The sequence below is a fragment of the Hyla sarda genome, chromosome 8 (assembly GCF_029499605.1).
Source record: "Hyla sarda isolate aHylSar1 chromosome 8, aHylSar1.hap1, whole genome shotgun sequence".
Taxonomy (NCBI): Eukaryota; Metazoa; Chordata; class Amphibia; order Anura; family Hylidae; genus Hyla; species Hyla sarda.
Window position 1 is genome coordinate 34,544,087 of NC_079196.1, and position 27,408 is coordinate 34,571,494.

Below are 27,408 nucleotides of genomic sequence, written 5' to 3' on the forward strand. Positions count from 1 at the left end.
TAAAAAGCTGTTTTCCTGGCATCATGTCCTGTAAATCACAACAGCAAGAACATCTATTATTGAAACTTAGATTTTGGAAGGACTCTATGTAATTCACAGGAGCCTCAGGCTCTTTGGGGGAGTTTTATCAAAACTTGTGCAGAGAAAAAGTTGCAGAGTTGCCCATAGCAACCAATCAGATCGCTTCTTTCATTTTGCACAGGCCCTTTAAAAAAAAATGAAAGCGGTGATCTGATTGGTTGCCATGGGCAACTAGGCAACTTATTCTCTGCACAGGTTTTGATAAATCTCCCCCTTTGATGCACTTGAGGAGTGATGGTTGGCCCATCTGGTCTGATCCCACAAAGGATCGACTAAAAAAAAAGTAATACTTGTCGATAGGTGTCAGAACACACAGGGCATCGCAACTTGAGACTGGTTAGAGCACCCGTGCTGAATCCTGTCCACTGCTAAATGGGCCTATAATAGGCATGTGACCATATGAACTGGACCATGGATAGGGTTGCCACCTGGCGGGTATTTTACTCGCACAGACGGTATTAAAGGATAACTCCGGAATAAGAAAATTATCGTCCATACTGCCTGCAGTAAAAAAAAATAAACAGGTACATACCTTCCTTCGCTCCCCCTGTGCCTCCGGTAACCGGCTCCGGCCTTAGCCGCAATCCTCTTCCTGGTTGCCGGTGGTCGGGGAGTCATACTTCATACTGCACTCAGCCAGTCACCGGCCACAGCGAAGTCCTGACTTGGCCGGCGATAGGCTGAGCGGCAGTGTGACGTTTTCGGCCCCGGCAGCAGGTGCCGGTGTAGTGAAGAATTGTGTGTCTTGAAGCGTTCTCACACTGTCACTCAGCCTATTGCTGGCCGAGTCGGGACTTCGCTGCGGCCGGTGATTGGCTGAGCGCAGTATGACTTATCGGCATCCAGGAAGAGGATCGCGGCGGAGACCGGAGCCGGTTGCCAGAGGCACCGGGGGAGTGAAGGAAGGTATGTACCTGTTTATTTTTTTACTGCCGGCAGTATGGAGGAGAATTTCCCTGGAGTTCTCCTTTAAAAATGCCGGCAATGCTATAGCTCAGCTCCATCCAGTTCAATGAACCCGAGCTGCAATACCACACACAACCTGAGGACCAGGGTGGCAGTTTTTATAGTATAACGCAGCTATGTTTTAAAATCCTGCATAACATCATTTTTTCTCCAACAGAAAAAACGTATCCCCTGTCCACAGAGGTCTGACCGCCAGGGCCCCCCAGCGATCACCGCGATTCATTCGAGCAGACACTGACTGAGCTGAGCTGCAAATCAAGCGCGCATGCGCAGTGTACTCTGGCATTGCGGTCACTCCCTCTCCTCAACTGTGATGTCTGTCAGTACGCTGCACGTGGCGTGCGCAACTTTCAGCTCAGTCCGTGTCTGCTCGTAGCTGCGTATGGCTTCTAAAAGCAGACAAACCACGACACACAGACAAAGTAGGAGGCTGACTCTAGGGGTGGTCAGTAGTGCGTCCGCAATATCAAAGACGCTGTGGATGCGCTACGTGTGACCTTAGTTCCTGACACGGCCAGAGGTGTCAGCAGAGATCACTGTAGTCAGACTGGAAAGAACTTCCTCTGGAGCATACAGCAGCTGATAAGTACTGAAAGGATTAAGATTTTTAAATAGAAGTAATTTACAAATCTGTATAACTTTCTGGCACCAGTTGGTTTGGAATATTTTTTGTTCTTTTGGATTACCCATTTTAGCTAATAGCCAGAGCACAGAAAAGCTACATACAGCATTTTTTCCACTCTGGAGGACCAAGTGATACACAAACCCATTGTGGGAGATTTATCAAAACATGTGCAGAGAAAACGTTGACCAATAGCAGCTAGGAATATCGCTTCTTTTATTTTTTAAAGGACCTCTCAATCTGATTGGTTGCTATAGGCAACTGGTCAACTTTTCCTCTACACCGGTTTTAATAAATCTCCCCCATTGATTTTAACAAGAACTGTGTAATGCATGATTTCCCCTGTGGTGGCGCTACAGGGACACCAAACACAGGTCCCCAGGTACCTCCACTAATTGTAGCTGATTGCTGATGATTAGTGATGAGCGGCATAGGCCATATTCAAATTTGCGATATTTCTCCAATATATAGACGAATATTTGTCCTGTATTGTCCTGTATTTGTCCTGTATTCGTATTTTTTCATGCTGAAATTCGTATAGTGCGCATGCGCGATTATATCTTTCACCTAAAAGAAGGGAGGGATCAGTGTCTTCTGACTGGAAGTGCCGATATTCGCAAATATTTGCATATTCAAATGTATTGGTATATTCACAAAAAAAAAATAAAAAAAAATATATACACATATATATATTCGTCATTACGAATCTATATCACCATATTTTAACCCCTTAAGGACTGTTTTTCCGTTTTTGCATTTCCATTTTTTCCTCATCACCTTCTAAAAATCATAACGCTTTCAATTTTGCACATAAAATTGATGGCTTATTTTTTGCGCCACCAATTCTACTTTGCAGTGACATCAGTCATTTTACCAAAAAATCCACGGCGAAACTGAAAAAAAAATCATTGTGCGACAAAATTGAAGAAAAAATTTCATTTTGTAACTTTTGGGGGCTTCCATTTCTACGCAGGGCATTTTTCGGTAAAAATGACACCTTCTCTTTATTCTGTAGGTCCATACAGTTAAAATGATACCCTACTTATATAGGTTTGATTTTGTCGCACTTCTGAAAAAAATCATAACTACATGCAGGAAAATTTATACGTTTAAAATTGTCATCTTCTGACCCAATAACTTTTTTATTTTTCCCCGTACAGGTCGGTATCAGGGCTAAATTTTTGTGCCGTGTTCTGAAGTTTTTATCGGTACCATTTTTGTATTGATCAGACTTTTTGATTGCTTTTTATTAATTTTTTTATGATATAAAAAGTGACCAAAAATACGCTATTTTGGACTTTGGAATTTTTTTGCGTGTACGCCATTGACCGTGCGCTTTAATTAATGGTATATTTTTATAGATCAGACATTTACGCACGCGGCGATACCACATATGTTTGTTTTTATTTTTATTTACACCGTTTTTTTTAATGGGAATCAAACTTTTAATAGGGAAGGGGTTAAATGACCTTTGTTATCTTTTTTTTTTTCACTTTTTTTTGCAGTGTTATTGCTCCCATAGGGACCTATAACACTGCACACACTGATCTCCTATGCTGATCCCTGCAGAGCCATAGCTTTGCATGGATCAGCGAGATAGGGGCTCGATTGCTCAAGCCTGTAGCTCAGGCTTGGAGCAATCAAACCCCGATTGGACGCCGCGGACACAGGTAAGTAGACCTCTGCCTGCGTCCCAGCTGATCATAACATCGCAATTTCATCGCGATGTCCCGATCAGCCCGACTGAGCTGCCGGAAGCGTTTAGTTTCACTTTCAGACGCGGCGGTCAACTTTGATCGCCGCGTCTGAAGGGTTAACAGCGCGCGGCACAACGATCGGTGCCCCGCGCTGTTAACCCAGGGTCCCGGCTATCGTTAGCAGCCGGGACCGACCCGGTGTAATGCGGGGTCATGGCGTGACCCCGTTTTAAACACCGGGAGCTGGGCTCAGGACGTATCGGTACGTCCTGAGTCCTTAAGGAGTTAAATATTCGCAAAATCGCGAAGTGCTGATATTCTTGCTAAAAATTTGCATTTCGAACATTCGTGCTCAACACTACTGATGATCAATGACAGTGTTTCCCAACCAGTGTGTCTCCACCTGTTGAAAAACTACAACTCCCAGCATGCCCGGACAGCCTTTGGCTGTCCGGGCATGCTGGGAGTTGTAGTTTTTCAGCATCTAGAGGCACACTGGATAAAAAAAAAACTGGTCTAAGGAGCAGGAGACAGCTTATTGTTTGAAGATTTTAAAAACTCTTTTAGCAAAAAATAGAGTACCCCTTTAATTTATTATAAGGTTGGGGGGAGGTTAGGACCTGAAACATTATGGGGGGAGATTTATCAAAACCGGTCCAGAAGAAAAGTTGCTGAGTTGCCCATAGCAACCAATCAGCTCGCTTCTTTCATTTTGCAGAGGCCTTGTTAAAATGAAAGAAGCGATCTGATTGGTTGCTATGGGCAACTCAGCAACTTTTCCTCTGGACAGGTTTTGATAAATCTCCTCCCTATGTATCCAATTGAGAAAATAAAGGATTGTAATTACAGTTTAATGACACCATAGGAACGGCACAAAACGGTGTTTTGTTATTCAGATCAGATAAGCGGGGTTCAGAGAAGTCTGGCAGCAGCCGAAAATTGTATTTTTTAAGAAGCTGCCATTCCGAAAAAAAAAAAATCCAATTTAATCCCTGGCAGCCTACTGGGATCATTATCAGAAATCAGATTATGATGGGTGTTAAAATACTTTTGCTTCACAGCTAAAATCTGTAAAATGAAATTACCATATTCTTTTCCCGGGGATGAGATTCATCACACACACGTATCTCATTTCGATTGCGCGGAGTGCAGGCGCGGTGCTGTGTATCGGTAGCAGTCTGCAAGAATTCTTTCTCCTAAGATATGAAAAAAACAAAAAAAAAAGTTAAAATAAGAGCTGTTTGTGCCTTTGCAGAATGAAGTGCGAGAAACTAGAAGCATCTTAGCTGCGAAGTAGGGAAAAAGTCAGATGTGTGGATTTTCAAGGAAGAAATTTGTATTAAAGGGGTTGTCCGGATAATGAAACAACCTGCGTATCGTGTCAAAAAGTATAATAAAGTAACTTACTAATATAGTGTTATTAGCCATAGTGCAGAGATCTTACATTGTCTTATTTTTTTTTTTATCTAAGAGCCGAGGAACATGCTCTCGAATCACCCAAAGTGCAAGAAAAAGTGCAAACGTGTTACACAAAAAAACGTGCACAAAGGATGCGGTCTATCGCAAGCCCTTCTCCGATGGGAGAGAGGCCCCCCAACAAACCTTACCTTTCGCCTCCGGACCAAAAGGTACCTGCGAGGTTCCAGGTTCAATGTCCCTTTTCGCGGAAGCTACTAAGGGACCACAAATGCTCCCGGCATCCCCCTTGGCGTTAGCCAAGGTATCTGCCCACAAAGACGATAACGGTCAGTACCCTGCCAAAGCAGGAGTACCCGGGGTGTTTGCAGGAAGGTGCGGAACCTAATGGCCCAACACACCTCCCCTAGACCGCCAGGAGGGACACCCAGAAGGGCTACCGCATCCTGACAAATCCTGTGAACACACAACACGCAAAAAGTGACACAGTGAGACAAAATGAAATAAATAAGTGAATGTGTGCAGATATACTGCCCGGACATCCGGCCGGATCTATAAAAATTTCTCTGATCCTAGCCAGAAGGCCGGGAATCAAGAGGTGAGTGCCACAAAGGTGAAGAGATCATGGTGCCCATGCTTCAACTCAGTGAGCCAATACTCCCAGTGAGTTTCGGCACCTCAGGGTCACCATTCCCCGAGGCACTAAAGTACCTTGGCTCTAGACGCGAGACCCCGGAAACATGTCACATCGGGGCAGCCGTCGAGCTGATTCCTCAGAACCAGCCCCGGAACGCCCTGGTACACCTGCTCCCTCCCATGCAGCACCCATCCCAACCAGCCCCACACTGGCGTCGCCTGCCACCAGCATGAAACTGATAAGAACAGATACTACACTTGATCTTAGCCAAAAGGCCGAGAAGCGATCTTACATTATCAGCTGAGCTGTCCGGCTTGTAGCTGTGACATCTCACTTGAGAAAACCCTAATAGTACATAGGGCAGCAATTAATCGAGTACAATTTTCATTGAGGAGAAAACCAAATGATGGGTAAATTATCTTCAGTTATGCAATGTTCCTGTAGGAAAACCCTAACCCTAAAACAGGCAACACAATACTTAAAGGGGGTACTCCGCTGCTCAGCGTTTGGAACAAACTGTTCCGAACACTGGAGCAGACAGCTCGTGACGTTATAGCCCCCTCAATGCAAGCCCCATAGACTTGCATTGAGGGGGCGGGGTTATAAAGTCACAAGCTCCCAACGCCGGCTCCAGCGTTCGGAACAGTTTGTTCCAAACGCTGTGCAGCGGAGCACCCCTATAGTATGATGACATGAACCCTTTCAAAGGTACTATCTTCCTGGTACATTTCAACTTAGGGAGAGCACCAAATGACATTTAAAATCTTATAAACTACACAGTCCTTCCTTGGGAAAATATAAAAACTAACCCTAACCCATTCTTCCTTGGGAAAACAAAAATCCTAACCCCCCAACCAGCAATACAATACTTAAAATAAAGACATGGGGGGAGATTTATCAAAACCTGCCCATAGCAACCAATCAGATCGCTTCTTTCATTATTCAGAGGCCTTTTCAAAAATGAAAGAAGCGATCTGATTGGTTGCTATGGGCAACTGGGCAACTTTTCCTCTGCTCAGGTTTTGATAAATCTATCTTCCTGGTACATTTCCACTTAGGGAGAGCACCAAAAGACATTTACAATTTTATAAGCTACACAATCCTTCCTTGGGAAAATTAAAACCCTAACCCCAACTTGCCGTTACGCCCCCTCCCATAGACTTGCATTGAGGGGGCGGGGCGTGATGTCAGACAGGGCGGAGTCGTGACGTCACGATACTCTGGCCCCGTAGTTGTCACACTTCACACTCGCAGCCTCCAGCGTTGCGGAGAGCTCGCAAAGGTGGATGCTGAATGACAGATTGCGGGGGTCCTCAACGGCAGGACCTCCATGATCTGACATCTTATCCTCTATTCTTTGGATAGGGGATAAGATGTATTAGGGTCGGAGTACCCCTTTAAGGTGAAAAGCAAAATACAGACAACACTTGGACACATTACGGACAATTATACGAAAATCTAATAAACATGTTAAAACATTAAGATATCTGAAAACATCTTACCAAGGAGATAGGCGGAGCCAAATTCACCATTCTCAAAGCCGCCAGCAATGCCACTACTATCCAGGATGAAGGCGTCATGTGTTGAGCCAGGATATCTTGCTACCAAGCAATATGGGTGCAATCTATGAGACCCAGTACATTTGGAAATCCAGCAATACGTTGAAATACAGCATCCACTGTTGCAATCTCATTAACAGTTTCAGGGAATTTAACTCCTAACGACGCAGTGACCCCGCAACATATCGGGTCGGTCCCGGCAGCTATCAACGGCCGGGACCCGCGGCTAATACAGGACATCACCGATCGCGCTGTATTAACCCTTCAGATGCGGCGATCAAAGCTGACCGCCACATCTGAAATGAAAGTGAAAGTATCCTGGCTGCTCAGTTGGGCTGTTCGGGACCGCCGCGGTGAAATCGCGGCATCCCGAACAGCTTACAGGACACCGGGAGGGACCTTACCTGCCTCCCCGGTGTCCGATTGGCGAATGACTGCTCCGTGCCTGAGATCCAGGCAGGAGCAGTCAAGCGCCGATAAGGCTGGGTTCACACTACGTTTTCTCCCATACGGGAGCGCATACGGCAGGGGAGAGCTAAAACCTCGCACTCCCGTATGCCTTCGTATGCGCTCCCGTATGTCATTCATTTCAATGAGCCGGCCGGAGTGAAACGTTCGGTCGGCTCATTTTTGCTCCGTATGCGCTTTTACAACCGGACCTAAAACTGTGGTCAACCACGGTTTTAGGTCCGGTTGTAAAAGCGCATACGGCGCAAAAATGAGCCGACCGGACCGAACATTTCACTCCGGCCGGCTCATTGAAATGAATGACATACGGGAGCGCATACGGTGACATACGGGAGCGCGAGGTTTTAGCTCCCCCCTGCCGTATGCGCTCCCGTATGGGAGAAAACGTAGTGTGAACCCAGCCTAACACTGATCACAGGCGTGTTAATACACGCCAGTGATCTGTGTAAAAGATCAGTGTGTGCAGTGTTATAGGTCCCTATGGGACCTATAACATTGGGAAAAAAAAAGTGTTAATAAAGGTAATTTAACCCCTTCCCTAATAAATGTTTAAATCACCCCCCTTTTCCCATAAAAAAAAATAAAACTGTGTAAATAAAAATAAACATATGTGGTATCTCCGCATGCGTAAATGTCCGAATTATAAAAATATATCATTAATTAAACCACACAGTCAATGGCGTACGCGCAAAAAAATTCCAAAGTCCAAAAAAGCGTATTTTTGGTCACTTTTTATACCATTAAAAAATGAATAAAAAGTGATCAAAAAGTCAGATCAAAACAAAAATCACACCGATAAAAACTTCAGATCACGGCGCAAAAAATGAGCCCTCATACCGCCCTGTACGTGGAAAAATAAAAAAGTTATAGGGGTCAGAAGAGGACATTTTTAAACGTATAAATGTAGTTATGATTTTTTCCAGAAGTACGACAATACCAAACCTATATAAATAGGGGATCATTTTAACCGTATGGACCTACAGAATAATGATAAGGTGTCATTGTTACCGAAATATGCACTGCGTAGAAACGGAAGCCCCCAGAATTTACAAAATGGCGTTTTTTCTTCGATTTTGTCGCACAATGATTTTTTTTCTGTTTCACCGTGAATTTTTGGGTAAAATAACTAATGTCCCTGCAAAGTAGAATTGGTGATGCAAAAAATAAGCCATAATATGGATTTTTAGGTGGAAAATTGAAAGGGTTATGATTTTTAAAAGGTAAGGAGGAAAAAACGAAAGTGCAAAAACTGAAAAACCCTGCGTCCTTAAGGGGTTAATATAATCTGGCGCAACATCAATGATTGCAGCAGCTCTATTTAGCCAAAATCGCTTGTGTACCTCTTCCTTTGATAGAGAGGCAAACGGGAGTCTTTCCCGATACACTCGTGGACGATATCTTCGTCGCTTTTCATTTTGGTATTGGTATAATACAGGTATTATTACCTCAATTTCTGTCCAAGTTAATTTTAAACCAACAAAGGGTTTTGTGACCAACATGTGTCTGTTGTTTTAAATGTTTCCAACAACATTTTCCCCCTGATCAACATAACCTAGTTAATTATGTTAAGCAATACATGTTATTTTTGTTTGTTTTGTAAATCTAAACAAATCTATGCGATTACAAAAAGTTAACCAGCATATGTCGATAAACATCTCCTTCAACAATAAATATGTTTTTAATTATTAGTAGTCTAGGGGCATAGTAACCCTTTCATCCAACATACCAAGAGTGTTTTTTCTTGTTATGTTTGATTAAAGTAAGTACTATTTTTCTTTGCTATTTTGTTTTACATTTTTTGTTTTTATATATATAAAAAAAACGAATTAGTTAAAAAAATATATATATATATCGAGCATTATTTATAAAAAAAAGTGTTTAACACCTAGTCAGCAGATGGCAATATACGCAGTATTTGTATTAGTTACAAGTGTAGCTCTCCCTAGAAGACAGCAAGCTGGCTGTAGGGGAGAGGCAGGGGTCCTGGTGAGGAACACACAGCCTGAGCTGTGAGTGGCCCCAAAGAGTGGTGTGGACGAGACACAAGCAAGAGGTTGCAAACGCTGTGTGTGAACAGTGAGTAGAAGGTTGAAGGAGGCATAAGTTTAACTGGCTGGGAAAAGCCCACGCCGGATTATTTAGTTACTGACTAGATGGTCTAGGGTTTTGTTTGTTCCTGTCTTATGTTTTATTTTATCCTGCAACCTGTCTAATAAAGCTGGCGAGGAACCAGACTTGCTTAAAGAACTGTTGTTTGCCAGTTTATTGAAGTGGAAGTGTCAAGGACGATCCCAGAGCTATCCCCAGAGAGAAATCCTTACAATTGGTGGAGGATGCGGGCAGCACGTTGCTAAGAGCAACCAACGATCGAGTTGCCAGGAGCAACCCACCCTGCATGTTACAAGTCGGACAAGCCCAGCTGTGTAGTACAAGCAGGACTGAGCTTGTGGTGAAAGTGTTGCCAGGGGCAATGGATTGCATCAAGCGAGTGAGCGCTCTCTCAGCTAAGGAGACAGGTGGACGGGCCACCTGTGCAGTGCAACAGGAGTAAGCCGTGTTGTTTGTTTTGAAAAATGGGTCAACGCCAAAATGCCTTTGCTAGGAGCAACCAACGTGGACAGCAAGTTGTTGCCAAGATAGATAAGTTACTGGTGGGTAGAATCCCACTGTTTGTGGAACTGGACTGTAACCAGGCTGTATCCAGAGTCATGCCGGACATAATACCGTTTGTGAAGAGTGAAGTGTGCCAGAGAAACCGCACACAAAGTTTTCTGAGCTAATGATGACTGGTGTGTCACTACTTTACTGTGTGAACTGTCCTGTAAATTTTGAACCTATGCAGTGGGATAATGTTTTTTGTCAAAAAATCATGCCTATGTGTTCTGAAGTAATGTGTACTGCTGCTAACTCTGACAGGACAAAAGAAAACCTGTGTGAGCTGGTAGTAGGTGGTAAAAAGATGATTGCTTTGCTAGAGCCTTGGGGTATAAATAAGTCTTGTGAAGCCAGACCCTGTCATAGTGTCTATACAGTTATTTGGGGTTGTAAAGCTGTTAATGTCTGTTTTTCTACCCCCCATGGTACTGTTAGTCACAAGGCTGCAATGGAGCCCTCCTTGGAGTATGATGTAGTACTGGGGATAAATTTTCCTTTATTTCAGCAGTTATGGGAAGACTGTCAGGTAACTAGAGTGGGTACACCTGATAGGCCCACAACACTTGACTTGCACCACATACTAGTTGACAGTTACTCAACAGAGGCTGAGGATAGGGAGCGTCAGCAGTCACAAGATATATGTCAGGTACTGGTCTGCCAGACTGCTGGGAGAGCTGAAGAACAGACCATGAGTCAAGTCCAAGAGGATCCAGAGACTCAAGTGACAAGTGTGCCTCTGTCTGAAACAGAATCTTCAGTAAAGCCAGAAATGGATCAGGTACAGCAACATGGGTTCCATCTGCCAGCTGAAGATGAGCCCAAGGTGGGGCTAGAATTGCGCGGTCATTTGGAAGAGGTGACTGGAAAATAAGCTACAGAGATGTCTGTGGATAATGCAGAAGTACTGAAAAGAGTACATGTGGAGCTGGGTGCTGCGCTTACTGTCATAGACAGAGTCCTGGGTGAAGGAGATGTGATGTCTGGACCAGAGTTGGATTGTAACCAGGATGGTCGAACCACTGGTTCAGATGTTGTTGTTGCAGACCCAGGAGCTCTTGAGGTTTCTGCGAGTGAGCGGAGAGATGGTGGTGAAGTGAAAGAGAAGTCTGCCGGAGAGCAGAGAAACAGTCCAGAGAAACTGGCCGGGGATTACCCTGAGGCTCAAGGGGCCAAGTTCCTTGCGAAGGGGATGACAACCCCTAAAGGAGGAGAAAAATTGGAACGTGTTGGCTTGAAAGAGCAGGGAGCAAAGCTTCAGCTGCAAAAAAATTAGCTTGCGGCTCTGCAGGATGAACTGTCATGCTCCCAGGATCTTGTGACCAGCAAGGAGAGATAATTGGAGAGTCTGCCCAAGCAGGTCTCATTCAGGGATGAAGAAATGAATGTCCTGTGTGAGGCATATCTGGCTCTACAAAGTGACCACAAGGCTAGGTTGGTAGCCATGGAAGAGCTGGAGAAGGAGAAAGTAGTAATGGCTTATAAGGTGCAAAGTCTGGAGGCGCAGAACGAAACGCACCTTAAGTCTCATGCAGCTGTCTTGGATTCACTGGGAATGCAGCTCTCTGAACAAGAGGCTCAGCTAAAAGTCTATGAGCAGAAAGTGTCCAAGATGGCGCAGATGAATAAAAACAATGAGGCGATGAGAGAGCAACTGCTCTCCCTGGAGGATACTGTCAGAAACTTGATAGAATTGCTGGAAAGTGAGATGGTGAACTCTGCTAAGCTCAAGAGTGATCAGCAGAAACATTTAAAGCTACCGGTGACTGAGATGCTTCTCTAAAGTGGCAGAGTCTGAGCAATGGACTCAAGAAACGGTAGAGTCTGAAGACCATGAGAGGAAGCCATATGAGAGGTCCTCTGAAGCTGAAACTGAGGTGAAACCCTATGAAAGGTCCTCTGAAGCTGCAGAGATATGGACATTGGATGGTGAAAATGCTGAGGCATAGAAGTTCTCTGAGGCAGAAGATAAACCAGAGATAACCACAGAAGTCCTGCAAATGGGTAATACAGGCTTGGTTTGCCACCAGCAAAGTTCTGGCGATGGCCGTACTGGTGACAGAAGCAGACAAAGGCCTGGAGCATCTGCCTTGTCCGCACCTAGTGTCCAGAGCGGACACCTTGCGTTGGAACACCTTGCGTTGGAAAGGTGTGACATGAATAAAGCCTTTTACAAGGTGACCAAAAGTCTTGTGCTTGGTGGCTGATGAAAGTGCGAAAGAAGGGTGCACCATTGAAGTGGTGCATATAAAACCCACTGAAGAAGTAAGACAAGTGCCTAAAAACCTGTTGGATGAAGTTGTTCAAGAAAAAGGAAAGGCAAGGCAGTGGGATTCTGCCTTTTGAATACAAGTGCTCCTTCCCAGTGGTCTGAGCAGAGGGGGGGGGGGGGGGGGGAGATATGTGATAGTGTGGAAAGGGAAGGGTGTATTTCCCTAGCTAACACTGGAGAAACCTTCCCCTGTGGCCTAATTAATGAGGTAGCAGAAAGGGGAAGTGTGTTTAAAAGGAAGTCAGACAGGATAGTTGGAGCTCTCCCTAGAAGACAGCAAGCTGGCTGTAGGGGAGAGGCAGGGGTTTTGGTGAGGAACACACAGCCAGAGCTGTGAGTGGTCCCCAAAGAGTGGTGTGGACGAGACACACAGCAAGAGGTTGCAAACGCTGTGTGCGAACAGTGAGTAGAAGGTTGCAGGATGCATAAATGTAACTGGCCGGGAAAAGCCCACCAGTTGATAGTCAGGGCACACTGGATTGTTTATTTAGTGACTAGACAGTCTAGGGTTTTGTTTGTTCCTGGCTTATGTTTTATTTTAACCTGAAACCTGTCTAATAAAGCTGGCGAGAAGCCAGACTTTCATAAAGAGCTGATGTTTGCCGGTTTATTGAAGTGGAAACATGTCCCGTGGCGGTGTCAAGGACGATCCCAGAGCTATCCCCAGGGAGAAATCCTTACACACAATTGTTGTAATGTACATCATATAATGGAATATTTGTAGTGTCCATTGTTAACATAAAAGGTAAATTTCTAACAGGAAAATATGTTTTCCCTGCAGCTAAGGCTTTTTGTATGTATGAGGAGTCAAAATACAGGATAATAATGTTGAACAAGCAGGCCTCTTTGCAGGCTACAGGATTCACAATGATCCAGATATTTAATCTTGGAGTGTGGTTCATAGATTCTCAAGTGCTAAGAAACCTACGTGTCCTCAGTGTACAGAGCCCTGCTTGTCCTCAGTGTACAGAGCCCTGCTTGTCCTCAGTGTACAGAGCCCTGCTTTTTCTCAGTGTACAGAGTCCTGCTTGTCCTCAGTGTACAGAGCCCCGCTTGCCCTCAGTGTACAGAGCCCTGCTTGTCCTCAGCGTACAGAGCCCTGCTTGTCCTCAGCATACAGAGCCCTGCTTGTTCTCAGTGCACAGAGCCCTGCTTGTCCTCAGTGTACAGAGCCCTGCTTGTCCTCAGTGTACAGAGCCCTGCTTGTCCTCAGTGTACAGAGCCTTGCTTGTTCTCAGTGTATAGAGTCCTGCTTGTCCTCAGTGTGCAGAGCCCTGCTTGTCCTCAGTATACAGGGCCCTGCTTGTCCTCAGTGCACAGAGCCCTGCTTGTACTCAGTGCACAGAGCCCTGCTTGTTCTCAGTGTACAGAGTCCTGCTTGTCCTCAGTGTACAGAGCCCCGCTTGCCCTCAGTGTACAGAGCCCCGCTTGTGCTCAGTGTACAGAGCCCTGCTTGTCCTCAGCGTACAGAGCCCTGCTTGTCCTCAGCGCACCGAGCCCTGCTTGTCCTCAGCGTACAGATCCCTGCTTGTACTCAGTGCACAGAGCCCTGCTTGTCCTCAGTGTACAGAGCCCTGCTTGTCCTCAGTGTACAGAGCCCTGCTTGTCTTCAGTGTACAGACCCCTGCTTGTCCTCAGTGTACAGAGCCCTGCTTGTCCTCAGTGTACAGAGCCCTGCTTGTCCTCAGTGTACAGAGCCCTGCTTGTCCTCAGTGTACAGAGCCCTGCTTGTCCTCAGTGTACAGAGCCCTGCTTGTCCTCAGTGTACAGAGCCCTGCTTGTCCTCAGTGTACAGAACCCTGCTTGTCCTCAGTGTACAGAGCCCTGCTTGTCCTCAGTGTACAGAGCCCTGCTTGTCCTCAGTGTACAGAGCCCTGCTTGTTCTCAGTGTACAGAGTCCTGCTTTTCCTCAGTGTACAGAGCCCCGCTTGCCCTCAGTGTACAGAGCCCTGCTTGTCCTCAGCGTACAGAGCCCTGCTTGTCCTCAGCGTACAGAGCCCTGCTTGTTCTCAGTGCACAGAGCCCTGCTTGTCCTCAGTGTACAGAGCCCTGCTTGTCCTCAGTGTACAGAGCCCTGCTTGTCCTCAGTGTACAGAGCCTTGCTTGTTCTCAGTGTATAGAGTCCTGCTTGTCCTCAGTGTACAGAGCCCCGCTTGCCCTCAGTGTACAGAGCCCCGCTTGTGCTCAGAGTACAGAGCCCTGCTTGTCCTCAGCGTACAGAGCCCTGCTTGTCCTCAGCGCACCGAGCCCTGCTTGTCTTCAGTGTACAGATCCCTGCTTGTCCTCAGTGCACAGAGCCCTGCTTGTCCTCAGTGTACAGAGCCCTGCTTGTCCTCAGTGTACAGAGCCCTGCTTGTCTTCAGTGTACAGACCCCTGCTTGTCCTCAGTGTACAGAGCCCTGCTTGTCCTCAGTGTACAGAGCCCTGCTTGTCCTCAGTGTACAGAGCCCTGCTTGTCCTCAGTGTACAGAACCCTGCTTGTCCTCAGTGTACAGAGCCCTGCTTGTCCTCAGTGTACAGAGCCATGCTTGTCCTCAGTGTACAGAGCCCTGCTTGTCCTCAGTGTACAGAGCCTTGATTGTCCTCAGTGTACAGAGCCTTGCTTATTCTCAGTGTGCAGAGCCCTGCTTGTCCTCAGTATACAGGGCCCTGCTTGTCCTCAGTGCACAGAGCCCTGCTTGTCCTCAGTGCACAGAGCCCTGCTTGTTCTCAGTGTACAGAGTCCTGCTTGTCCTCAGTGTACAGAGCCCCGCTTGCCCTCAGTGTACAGAGCCCCGCTTGTGCTCAGTGTACAGAGCCCTGCTTGTCCTCAGCGTACAGAGCCCTGCTTGTCCTCAGCGCACCGAGCCCTGCTTGTCCTCAGTGTACAGATCCCTGCTTGTCCTCAGTGCACAGAGCCCTGCTTGTCCTCAGTGTACAGAGCCCTGCTTGTCCTCAGTGTACAGAGCCCTGCTTGTCTTCAGTGTACAGACCCCTGCTTGTCCTCAGTGTACAGAGTCCTGCTTGTCCTCAGTGTACAGAGCCCTGCTTGTCCTCAGTGTACAGAGCCCTGCTTGTCCTCAGTGTACAGAGCCCTGCTTGTCCTCAGTGTACAGAACCCTGCTTGTCCTCAGTGTACAGAGCCATGCTTGTCCTCAGTGTACAGAGCCCTGCTTGTCCTCAGTGTACAGAGCCCTGCTTGTCCTCAGTGTACAGAGCCCTGCTTGTCCTCAGTGTACAGAGCCCTGCTTGTCCTCAGTGTACAGAGCCCTGCTTGTCCACCTTCACTTCCTGTATTTGTTCTCCACACAGAGACACCCAGGCAATAGCTGCATGGAAAAAGATATACATGTTTTTGCACAAATGTTTATTATAAATATACATATAATGGTATGATGTACATTTTAACCTAATTTTATGTGGACAACAGGTACACTTAAAGCTAATGTTGGTGTTATTTAATCATGTTTTTGTTAAATTTTCCCTCCAGGTAAAGAAAACCAAGAAAAACAAACAAACCTGCTTATCGTAATAGTCCTTTTTCTACAGAGGAGATATATGAAATTGTGAAATTTCTGGACAAACATGGTTATGAAAAAAGAAGCTACATAAAAATAACACGCACATTCTGCAACATCTTTCCTGTAAACTCTTCCAAAAGTTTGGCACTGTGTCTGCCAATAAACGATTTTCTGATCTGAAAGTCAGAGAGCAAAAACACATTGAAAAAATGTGCTAAATCATAGCTGCCAACAAAGGTAACTAACTGATTACAGATTGTACATGACCTTAACCAAAACTCATTTTTATTTTTATTTTGACAAAAGAAAAATCAGCCTACACATACAGTGAGAGAAGGAAGAATGTGAGGATACGGAGCAAGCTGCGTCATCATCTACGACTGATTTTGTGGAGGTAAGTGCTGTTGTTTTATTTATTTTTTTATAAAAAGTAAGGTGAAGCCCTTGTAAGAAGTTTGATAAAGTATTAAAGTTATTGCAATACAGGTTGCAAACATATCTAACACTTGAAAAGGCGGAAGATATGTTTGAATCTGTATCTTCTAGATCCATGTAGTCCTTATGGTCACCCAGGAATGTTTGAAGGGGTACTCCACTGCTCAGGGGTTGGAACAAACTGTTCTGAACAGTGGAGCCGGGAGCTTGTGGCTTCATTGCCCCTCATGACATCACGCCCCGCCCCCTCAATGCAAGTCTATGGGAGGGGGCATGACAGCCGTCACACCCCCTCCCATAGACTTGCATTGAGGGGGTGGGGTGTGACATCATGAAGGGGGCGGGGCTATGACATCACAAGCTCCTGGTGTAGGCTTCAGCGTTCGGAACCGTTTGTTTCAAAAGCTGAGCAGTGGAGTATCCCTATAACAAATTTTGGGCCCCACCTAGCATTCAAGAAAACTATTTTCACACAGCACACAGCAAGAAATACACTTGGGGATTCTGCGATGACCATACACACAACCCTACACAGCGCAAACCCTGTGTTTGAAGTGTGGTTTGGTAACTGGGCCACATGTCACAGTAATGGTGGCACACAGCCCCGCATACAAACCAAGGAATCTGCAGGCCTGGCGTATGATCATCTCCAGATACACAGCAGATTCCTGCTATGCAGCTTTAAATGTGCTGCATTAGCGCTACGTGTGACCATACCCTAGCGGAATGAAGATGTCTCCATAAGTAGCCACCTGGGCGGGTAGACTTAATTATCAGCATCAAATTGATTGGGACATAGTGACACACACTTGTTTATATTGACTGGCCATGACTTTGTTCGGCTCCCTAAGCATACACAGATCAGCAGTAATCAAGCCAGGCAAGGTGGCATCACTATGGCCTCAGATATGGTACTGTGTTAAAGGGGTACTCCAGTGTCAAACACTTTTTAGAAAATCAACTGGTGCCAGAAAGCTAAAGGAGATATCCAGTGCTGAAAAATAGCTATCACACCCCCTCCCGTAGGCTTGCATTGAGGTGCGGAGCGAGACGTCACACGGGGGCGGAGGCGAGACGTCACACGGGGGCGGAGGTGTGACGGCCGATCGTAATCAGACCCGGAGCGAACACGCTCCGGGGGCTGATTACAAACGGGGTGCCGCTTTCATGATCACGGGGGTCCCCAGCTGCGGGACTCCCACGATCAGGCATCTTATCCCCTATCCTTTGGATAGGGGATAAGATGTGTAAGCACCGGAGTACCCCTTTAACTTCTTCTCATCCTCTAACAACCCTGACAATACATAGGGCAGCCCCTACTATGATAAAGAACAGCAAAAGTCATGTAATGCATTTTAGGCTATGCAATGCTACTCTGGAAAAAAAATATGCAAACCCAAAAACTCCTTTTTGTTAAACTTCTACAAAAATTTTAAGAACCTGCATCCTAACCATACATAGAATAGCAACTACTTTGTTACATTTTTCCTTGAGGAGAACCACAAAAAATATGTAAAGTATTTTGGGTTTTGCAGGGCCACACTTTTTTGGTTGAAAATAACTTTATTACCAATCAAACTTCATTACATATACATACGATGTACTGCAACACAGCACACAATAAACTAATACAATTACCATACATAGCATAACAGCACAACATACAGCACAGAAGCCCCAACACTATACACCCGTTGGTAAGTTGGTAAGCCTGCTAGAAGCCACAGATTTTCTAATTGTCTTAACTGTGGCTTCCAAGAGCCCTTGAATAGACTCCACTGAATCCTTTGCTCAGATGAGCTTGTAGAAAGTCTTAAGTCTCTCCAGCTGGTATTTCCTCACAAACCTGAGAACTTCCGGTTAGTACCAGGGGGGGGGGGGTTCCCAATTGTGAGGGTAGGAGTTGTCCAACTTTTCCCATCCCAGCCTTCTCCAGAGAGGCAGGAGAAAAAAGCGAGACACGGATCGGCCTGCCAAACCTCCTTTTTGTATTCATCATAGTCCTGAAAAAAGTGTCACATGCAAAGAAGGCCTGAAATACAATAGGGATATCTGGTGGACAATGCAAAAGATGGTCACGTCAACCTTGTGTGGGGAACACTTGGCCACTTGGTCTGGTTCCGGTACAAGAGGTGAAAAGGGCAGCCTTGCCTGACCACAGAGAAGACCAGAAAGTGGTCAGTTTTCCAGCCGTTCACCAACACCCTGCTGAAAATATCGAGGTACATCAGGTCAACATAAGAACAGAACATTTCCCCCAGCCCGAACCTACACAGCACCCTGCCCATAAACACATGCAAAACGCGATCAATGGACTTTACCTGATCAAGACTGACCAGGGCTGGGGACACATGGCAGTCTTTGACATTTTGTGCAGTGTCCCTGATGAGGGCGATGTTGTCTGTGATCCAATGGCCAGGAATGGCGCAGGACTGATCCAGGTGGATGATCCGTCCAATGACGACCTTTAGCCGATCGGCTAGCACCATGGAGAGGATCTTTTAGTCCATAGTCAAGAGAGAGATGGGACGCCAGTTTTTTTTAAATCCCGTCTTTCTTCCTCCTGCTTAGACAAGATCATGATCATTGCCTCCCTCAACGACAAAGGCATTCTGCCCTCCACCACATCTCCCTGTACAGCTCCAACAGGTCCTGGCCAATGAGGTCTCAAAGTGTTACATAGTGCTTTGCTGCAAGACCATTACTGGCCGTGTGGTGTTCCAGCACCAAAGGCTGTCCTGTGGCTTTGGACTTCCTCAGGCAGACCTGCAGCACAGGTGTTGGGACCACTGGGGGACTTATTACGGTTTTTGTTATGTCCCAGCACTTTGCTAAAAGTTTATATATTTTAATAATTATCATGTTATGTTATTTCTGTAAATGTTATTTATATGTGTTGTGCCTTTAAGAAGAGGATCATTTCCCCCCATCTGACCCTCCCTGCTAATGGGAACCCCTAAATTCTTTAGTATATAGAGAACTGGGGGGAGGAGTTGCCCCAGTTCAGAGTTCAGTTCAGCCCAGAGCTGTAAGCAGAGCACAAGTGTGGTAAAAGTGTGAGGTGTGTGGGAAAGCTCAAACCAGATCAAATCTACTTTATCCGGTAATTCTGCAAGGATCTGCCCTGGCAGAGAAAGCTACAGGACCTTAACAGAACCCTAGCTACAAGGATTAATCTTTAAGTCTCTCAAGTCAGAATAGATCTATTGGGTGAAAGCACCACAAGTCCCAGCAAGGCAACATGGCTTCCAAGGGGTTATGCTGTAACCTCTCACTCTGCACCATACTGTCAGTGTAATACCATCTACTCTGCTCAGTAAAGACAGTTATCCATAACCTGATGTCGTTGTGTTCCTTTACTCCCTGTGTCTAGTCCAGGAGAAGCTGTCTCCAACCTCGGACTGTGTATAGGTTAACGGTGCCCTGGCATCACGAAGTGATAAGGTATTTCCTAGCACCCCTGTGGCTACCACAGCTGCGGTCCTGCTGGGTCTGAGGGATTTAGAGCAGCCCACCTGTCATCAGGGGAGAGTCTATCTCTTCTATACCTACAGCATCAAAGGTGTTATTGACACCTAACAGGAATTTATCGGCAGCATCTTGATCTCTGCTTCATCTCTACTTTCCAGTTGCATCTCGCAGCTCAGTCAGGGGGGGGTGTGGCAGGCGGGGTTGCCTCCAGCTGTTACAAAACTACAACTCCCAGCATGCCCCGACAGCCTTTGGCTGTCGGGGCATGCTGAGAGTTGTAGTTATGCAACAGCTGGAGGCACCCTGGTTGGGAAACACTGGTCTGATCATCATAATATTACAATATTTATTATTGGAATAAAAAAAAAAGTCACCAATATAAATCTGCTTCATTTATTGAATAAATTATTTTCAACTTAATGAACCGCCCTGACAAATTTGATGAAGAGATAGCAGGCAATTGGGTGCCCTATGATTCATGTGTAGCAGAAGGTGGAGCCATGTATGGCAATGCGTTCTTTGTTGGAGGCCGTATATATGAGCCCAATTCCCTGCTGTGACAGCGAGTGATAAACAGATGCAGCAGATCTGATGCTCTAATCAATGTGACAGTAACTTTAAAGTGTTACGACGTCTAAAAATAGCCGACAGTTTTCTGTGAAGATGAACGGTTTTATTTACAGGAACAAAACACATTTTTATATGCTCAATGGGGGAGATTTATCATTGTTTTTAGGCTCCTTTCACACTATACATTCCTCCGTTTTAAAAGATCCGTTATATGATCCGTTATGAAAACCCTGAAAATCGGCCGTTAAACGGCCGTTACTAAATCACATTATAGTCTATGGGATTTTTTACATTATCCGTTTTAACTTTTCATTTTGTGATGGGAGAAAGAACGGAAGAAATAGTGCATGCACTACTTTCTCCCGTTATAAAATAACGTCCGTTATTAATAACGGGCTATGACGGGTTAAAACGGATAATGTAAAAATCCCATAGACTATAATGGGATTTTGTAACGGCCGTTTAACGGCTGATTTTCAGGGTTTTCATAATGGAACATATAACTGATCTTTAAAAAATGATAAATGTATAGTGTGAAAGGGGCCTTACATTTGGCACATAAAATTTAGAATTTTTTTTTTTTTGCGAATTTTGTATTTATGCTTAAAACAAACAAACAAAAAAAAAAATTTTAGTTTTCACTTTGCAGTGATTACAAAATTTATCAAGGGCGAATGTCACATAAAAAGTCGCAAGCCCCTCCGAAACACAGCAGTGCCAAACCAGACCTGGCTTACAAGACCGCCTTTGGAAAGCATGTTTAACATGCTGCCGTCTAAGAATGAGCTGGCTCATCCTGGAGCTAAAGGTGACATGAGCCGTCAGACACGCTGCCCCCTCCCCCCCCCCCCCATTCTGACACTGTGATTTCATATTTCTCGCCAATAGCCATGAGTGGTCGAAACTGACCAGCCAATCATGGCTCCTGAAGGGGAGGATGAAATCAAGGCACCCGCTCTGCCAGCCCCATCCCAGTACTGCAGAGTGGGTGCTATAGAAACTGCGGTCACCGCAGCATCTATAGGATGAGAGAGGGGGCTTCCTCTGCACTTCATCAGCGCCCTGCAAAACATTTGCGGGGTGCCGATAGTAGCCATAAAAAGCCAATCAGACTCTGCCTGAGGCTGAGTCTGCTCAGCTGTACTAGGCCTGTCAGTGTAATACTGACAAGAATAGGCATAATGCAGTACAGTACCGATGTGTACTGTACTGTATATGCTTAAAAAGTGTAAATAAATAAAAAAAATTACAAACGTAAATTATTTTTTATGTGGACAAAAAATAAAAAAGTAAAAAAAGAGCAATAATAAGAATTATGCATATATGCATGCGTGTGTGTATATATATATATATATATATATATATATATATATATAAAAGTGCCACATGGCAAATTTTTTTCAGAGGAGAGGAGAAATCATACAAAGTGGTTTTCTGAAGTGGCTTGTTTTTTTTCTTTTGTTAATGTGTGCCAAATGTATGAACACCCCTGCAATAGTAAGATAAATATGTCGTACATAAGCAAAACCAGAGCAAAAAAATAAAATTTACTTCAAAACACACTTTCCAAAAACAACATTGGCCCTCATTTACTTAGAAAATCGGGTTGTAAGTCTATGTTGCTTTCTTACCCGATTGCTTTTTTCCCCTGGTATTTATTATTATGTCGCATCCTGTTTGTCGCACGTGGGTTTTGGTTTCCAACTCCTCTGAGTTGTCGGGAAAAAAATCCACAACAATTCAACAAATTCGGGTTGGAAACCTTTATAAATACGTGGGAAAGCTCAGAAATGTCGGGTTACGCCCCTTTTTCAGGTTTGGGAGAATCCACATCGGGTCCGTCGGGAAAAAATGTTGCATCCTTTCGCAGACTGGCGCACGATGTCTGCGACATGGCGCAGACAAAGATGCGCCAAAAAAACCTGACAAAAGAGGTCGGGTTTAGAATAGTAAATGAGGGCCAATATGTGTATTGTTTACACAAAAAATGCAAGAAAAACAAAAAACAAAACAAAGAACATATTAAAGGAGAACTACGGTATGGGTGGGAAAAAACATCTTATCCCCTATCCTAAGCATAGGGGATAAGTGTTAGATCGCGGGGGGTCCGACAACTCCTGCTCAATGCAGGAGCCGAGCGTTTTTGACCACAGCCGAAGCTGCGGCCGACACGCCCCCTCCATTCACTTCTATGGCAGGGCCGGAGATTGCCGAAGGCAGCACTCCAGCCCTGCCATAGAGGTGTATGGAGGTGGCGTGTCGGCCGCAGCTTCGGCTGTGGTCAAAAAACGCTCGGCTCCTGCATTGAGCAGGAGCGAGCTGGGTCCCCGTAATCGCGGGGGGCCCCCAGCTGTCGGACCCCCCGCGATCTAACACCCCCTATGCTTAGGATAGGGGATAAGTTGTTTTTTCCCACCCATACCGGAGTTCTCCTTTAAGAGCCAGATAGGAAAGGTTAATAAGAATTATTCAATGACTTCTTCACAAAAATTGTCTCTCATCAATGATAACATTATTTATACCCTTAAACACATTTAATATTGCATGTTTTTTTTTTTATCTGATACAAATGCAATTTTTAATTTCCTGTAACAGCCAACACAACATTCTTCTAGTCTCCAAACTGCAGTTGAAGAAACAAGTTTTCATTCACAGGAATTCAAAAATAAAATATAAAACAAGTGAAACCTCTTCAGAAAACCACCTCCTTATCCAGACCGGATTTTTAGCCCACCATGCATTATGCATTGCAACCATGTTAAGACCACCCTCAAAGAAGGCCACTCTTTAATGCAATATTTTGTGGTGAAAAAGGTTGCATTGTAATCATTTTTAAAATCTAAACAAGTTTGAGTTGTGTCATGGGAAAACAAGAATGCTATACAGAAAACTATACACAAAAAAAACAAAACAAACCTATACTATAAAGAAAACTATAAACACAACTTACAACGTTAAAGGGGTACTCCGCCCCTAGGCATCTTATCCCCTATCCAAAAGATAGGGGATGAGATGTCTGATCGCGGGGGTCATGCCGCTAGGACCCCCTGCGATCTCCTATCTTTGGATAGGGGATAAGATGTCTAGGGACGGAGTACCACTTTAAGGCTATGTTCACATTTTAAAATGAGCCTACATTTGGGGTTAACATCAGCATATCAGCAGAAGGATATGCCTATGTAGATAACATGGTGTGTCTGTGCTGCTTCCATTAGATTCAATGGACTGAACGTGGCATAATAGTGACTGTGTTTGATCCATTTCCAAGCCTATTCTATATAACATTACTTTGTCAGTGTTGTCACTTGCTGCCTGTCACATGCACTTGACAGTCATTGAATGGACCTCCAGCCAGATTACCAGATGGAACAAACACTGCCACTTCCATTGTCTTCCTGTCACGACCACTTCTGCCTAAGCCCAACAAAGTGAAATGATGTGATTTTTGAGAGCTGTACTTATTATGCTGATGTCTTAAGCAGCAAGTTAAGACCTTATCTTACAATCGGTCAGTTGTCCAGTAGATTTACACCTTCCCTTTAAGTCTCCAGAAGTTAGAATGGGTGTACTCTACCACAAGGACCGTGTCCACAGGGACATTGAGTCATTCAGCGCCTATTAGGGTTCACACACTATTACAGACAGTTCATTCTTCTTTTTCTACTTTGGTGGCACCCATTACTGCCTTAAACAAAAAACAATTACAGTACAAGACCTGGACTTTGAAGGTAAGAACTGTACTCCTCATGCTAAAGCTACTTCCCTAGAGTTTAAATAACCCTTCTCTTTTGCTGATCTAATCCCTTGCGTGGTGTCGGGGGGAGGGTAATGTGCAAATTAACCTTTTCGTGACACCAGGGCACAGTTAGCCTGTACATCGTCCGTGGTTCAGACAGCTTCTCCTGGGCCAGGCACAGGGCAATGAATACTCTGACTTTACTGAGGCAGGATAGATGGTAAAATCCATTAAAGCTCAGATTGGTACAAAGGGAGGTGCAGGGTAAATCTTGGAAGCTTATCGGCTTGCTGGGACTTGTAGTTGATTGTGCTGTATATGACTGACTTTCTGTATCGCAACCCATGCTGACTTTAGTGACTTGAGTGACTGACTTGTATGACTGCTTTAGATGACTTGACTGGGACTTCACTGACTTTGATCCCTGGAACCCCTGGGATTTGCTTTAGAAGATGCGTGGTTGCAGGATCAGACTTGTGGCCTCCTCAGAATCACCTCACACTCTCTCCTCAGACTTTCTACACACTGTACCTCAGCTAAGAACTGAACTCGGATCTCTTTGCACACTATATGTGGGGCAGATTTGGAGGACTCCCATTGGGCAGATAAGTCACATGGTTCACCTCATGCACACTCCCCAAACAGCAGGATTTCTAACAGGCTTAAAGCAACAGGTACACAGAAAATACCAATACATTAACCATAGCATAACATTAATAGATATTGAGTCCTGAGTAACGTGGGCCCAAGACGGACACTGAAGGCCACATCTGCCATACAGGATGGGCAGTATGCTATATTCTGTACTGGGCCACCACACTTGTAGCCTGTCTTGGAGATGGACATTATTTCTGTAGGAATTGGGGCTATTCTCTCTCACCAAATCCAGCAAGACACTCCAGTCTATCATATTCCACCAAGAAAAGAGCCTGAGAGCTGGAGGGAAGCATTAATGATCATGTTCTCAAATTTTAGCATTGTTTGTGGGTATTAAAAAGACTATGTAAAGGGCAATCTTTTCTGCCATGCCCACTCATCTCTATGGCTGCTGCTCTTGGTCGCCCTCCCTGTGCCCATCCTGATTTCATTTTCCTCTTACTGGGACCTCTAATGCTACCTAGGGCTACCTGTACTGGCTTCTGGCCTCTCAAAGGTCCAGTGTGCTCCAACATTCGTCCTTCTAAGCCAAAGTGAATGCAAGTATGTTCTACTGAGTTTGTCTACCCAGTTTGTGACCTTGCTTGGTTCCTGACCTCCTCTAACTGTCTTTTGTCTGTCCTGACTATGTACAATTTAGAGACAACTCCACCTGACCTCGGCCCATATACTGTACTTAGACAAAAAAGACCAGGGGCTTTGGTGCTGTTCACTGTCAATGGCAAAATTGTATTAAAGGAGTGTTCCGGGCTTATACATCTTATCCCCCCTCGATCCCCGTGCAGCATCGACATTCTATGCCGGGCGCTGCTCCAGTCTCAAAAACCTGTGTTTCTTGGACCTTTAAGATCTGAGTAAGATGTTGTATTTGTGGGCCTATGACAGTTACGGCACTTGAATATGGCCTATGATGGCCAAGGTATAGGTGTGTCGTGGTTGAAAGATGATAGCTTTGTCCAGGCTAGCCATGGGGTGAAGTGTTGCAATTTTTATGATAGGATCTCTGAAGTAGGCTTAAAGGGGTACTCCGCTGCTAGACATCTTATTCCCTATCAAAAGGATAGATGATAAAATGTTGCGGGACCCCCCCCCCCAAACTCCCACAGCACCCAGCGTTCTAAACAAACGCCGGATTCCTGCTGCAGTTGTCGTGATGTAACGAACACGCCCTCGTGACATCACGCAACAAACCCTCCATCTATGTCTATGGGAGGGGGAGTGGCGGCCAACAAGCCCCCTCCCATAGACATGAATGGAGGGGGCATGGCATCATGTGGGGGTGTGGCCATGACATCACAATCACAGCCTTCGGCTCTGAGAATTCTGAACAAAAATATTAGATTGACAGAGTACCCCTTTAATAATTTCAATGTTAAACCATAGTGTAACGCACATCATTTTTGCCCGATACTTGTGGTTATTTGTAGGTTGGGGCAAGGAGAGTAGCAGGTTTACACCTTTTGATGTCTATATTGAACGACATTACCACTTGTCTGGATCACAAATGATCTCATAGTATCAGTCACTACTCACTGATCATTGTAACAGGCTTATTATAACTCTATAAATAAATTCAATATATATACAAAATTATGCAATTTTTTTTTGTTTCTGCAGAAAATATTCCGCGCCGAGCGCTTGCAAATGAGAACAACAGATGTGATGTGCGGAGTGCGAATGACTGAGCGATGCAGTAATGTATGAATACGTAAAGACTGTGGAAGATTATGCACAACGGCGGAGCAGTAACCTGCTATTTGAGGAAGATTAGATGCTCTGTGTGTGACCTACGAGTTTATGGAATTTACCATTGAAATGAATAACCCCGACCTCGTGCTTACTGGCCTCTAACCTTATTTGTATGCTGGAAACTGGTTCCTCGCACTGGTAACGCTCCTCGGAAAGTAATCTATCTATTCTTTTATTCAGCAATAATTTAGAGTACATTTTTCTTTCTTCCATAATTTTTCTCTGCAGCAGATTTTTTATTATATTTTTTAAATTGTCACCACTAAATGCAGCAGTGTCACGATGCCGGCTGGCAGGAGGTGGATCCTCTGTGCCAGAGAGGGATTGGCGTGGACCGTGCTAGTGGACCGGTTCTAAGTCACTACTGGTTTTCACCAGAGCCCGCCGCAAAGCGGGATGGTCTTGCTGCTGCGGTAGTGACCAGGTCGTATCCACTAGCAACGGCTCAACCTCTCTGACTGCTGAAGATAGGCGCGGTACAAGGGAGTAGACAGAAGCAAGGTCGGACGTAGCAGAAGGTCGGGGCAGGCAGCAAGGATCGTAGTCAGGGGCAACGGCAGGAGGTCTGGAACACAGGCTAGGAACACACAAGGAAACGCTTTCACTGGCACAATGGCAACAAGATCCGGCGAGGGAGTGCAGGGGAAGTGAGGTATAAATAGGGAGTGCACAGGTGAACACACTAATTAGAACCACTGCGCCAATCAGCGGCGCAGTGGCCCTTTAAATCGCAGAGACCCGGCGCGCGCGCGCCCTAGGGAGCGGGGCCGCGCGCGCCGGGACAGGACCGACGGAGAGCGAGTCAGGTACGGGAGCCGGGGTGCGCATCGCGAGCGGGCGCCACCCGCATCGCGAATCGCATCCCGGCTGGAGGCGGTATCGCAGCGCACCGGGTCAGTGGATCTGACCGGAGCGCTGCA

General features: G+C 45.5%; 2 long non-coding RNA genes and 1 pseudogene across 2 annotated transcripts in view; 1 reads left to right on the forward strand and 2 right to left on the reverse strand.

The window, feature by feature from the left end:
• Positions 1–27,408, reverse strand: part of LOC130285215 (uncharacterized) — a 55,705-nt gene that overhangs the window by 2,354 nt on the left and 25,943 nt on the right. Inside the window, exon 2 of the long non-coding RNA XR_008847297.1 lies at positions 4,452–4,562. This is a non-coding gene — a long non-coding RNA (uncharacterized LOC130285215). The remainder of the gene's footprint in view (positions 1–4,451; positions 4,563–27,408) is intronic.
• Positions 284–26,757, forward strand: LOC130285216 (uncharacterized). The gene is made up of 3 exons (XR_008847298.1): positions 284–417; positions 16,177–16,264; positions 26,357–26,757. It is a non-coding gene; the product is annotated as an uncharacterized LOC130285216 (long non-coding RNA).
• LOC130289964 (U2 spliceosomal RNA) lies at positions 5,615–5,706 on the reverse strand (annotated as a pseudogene).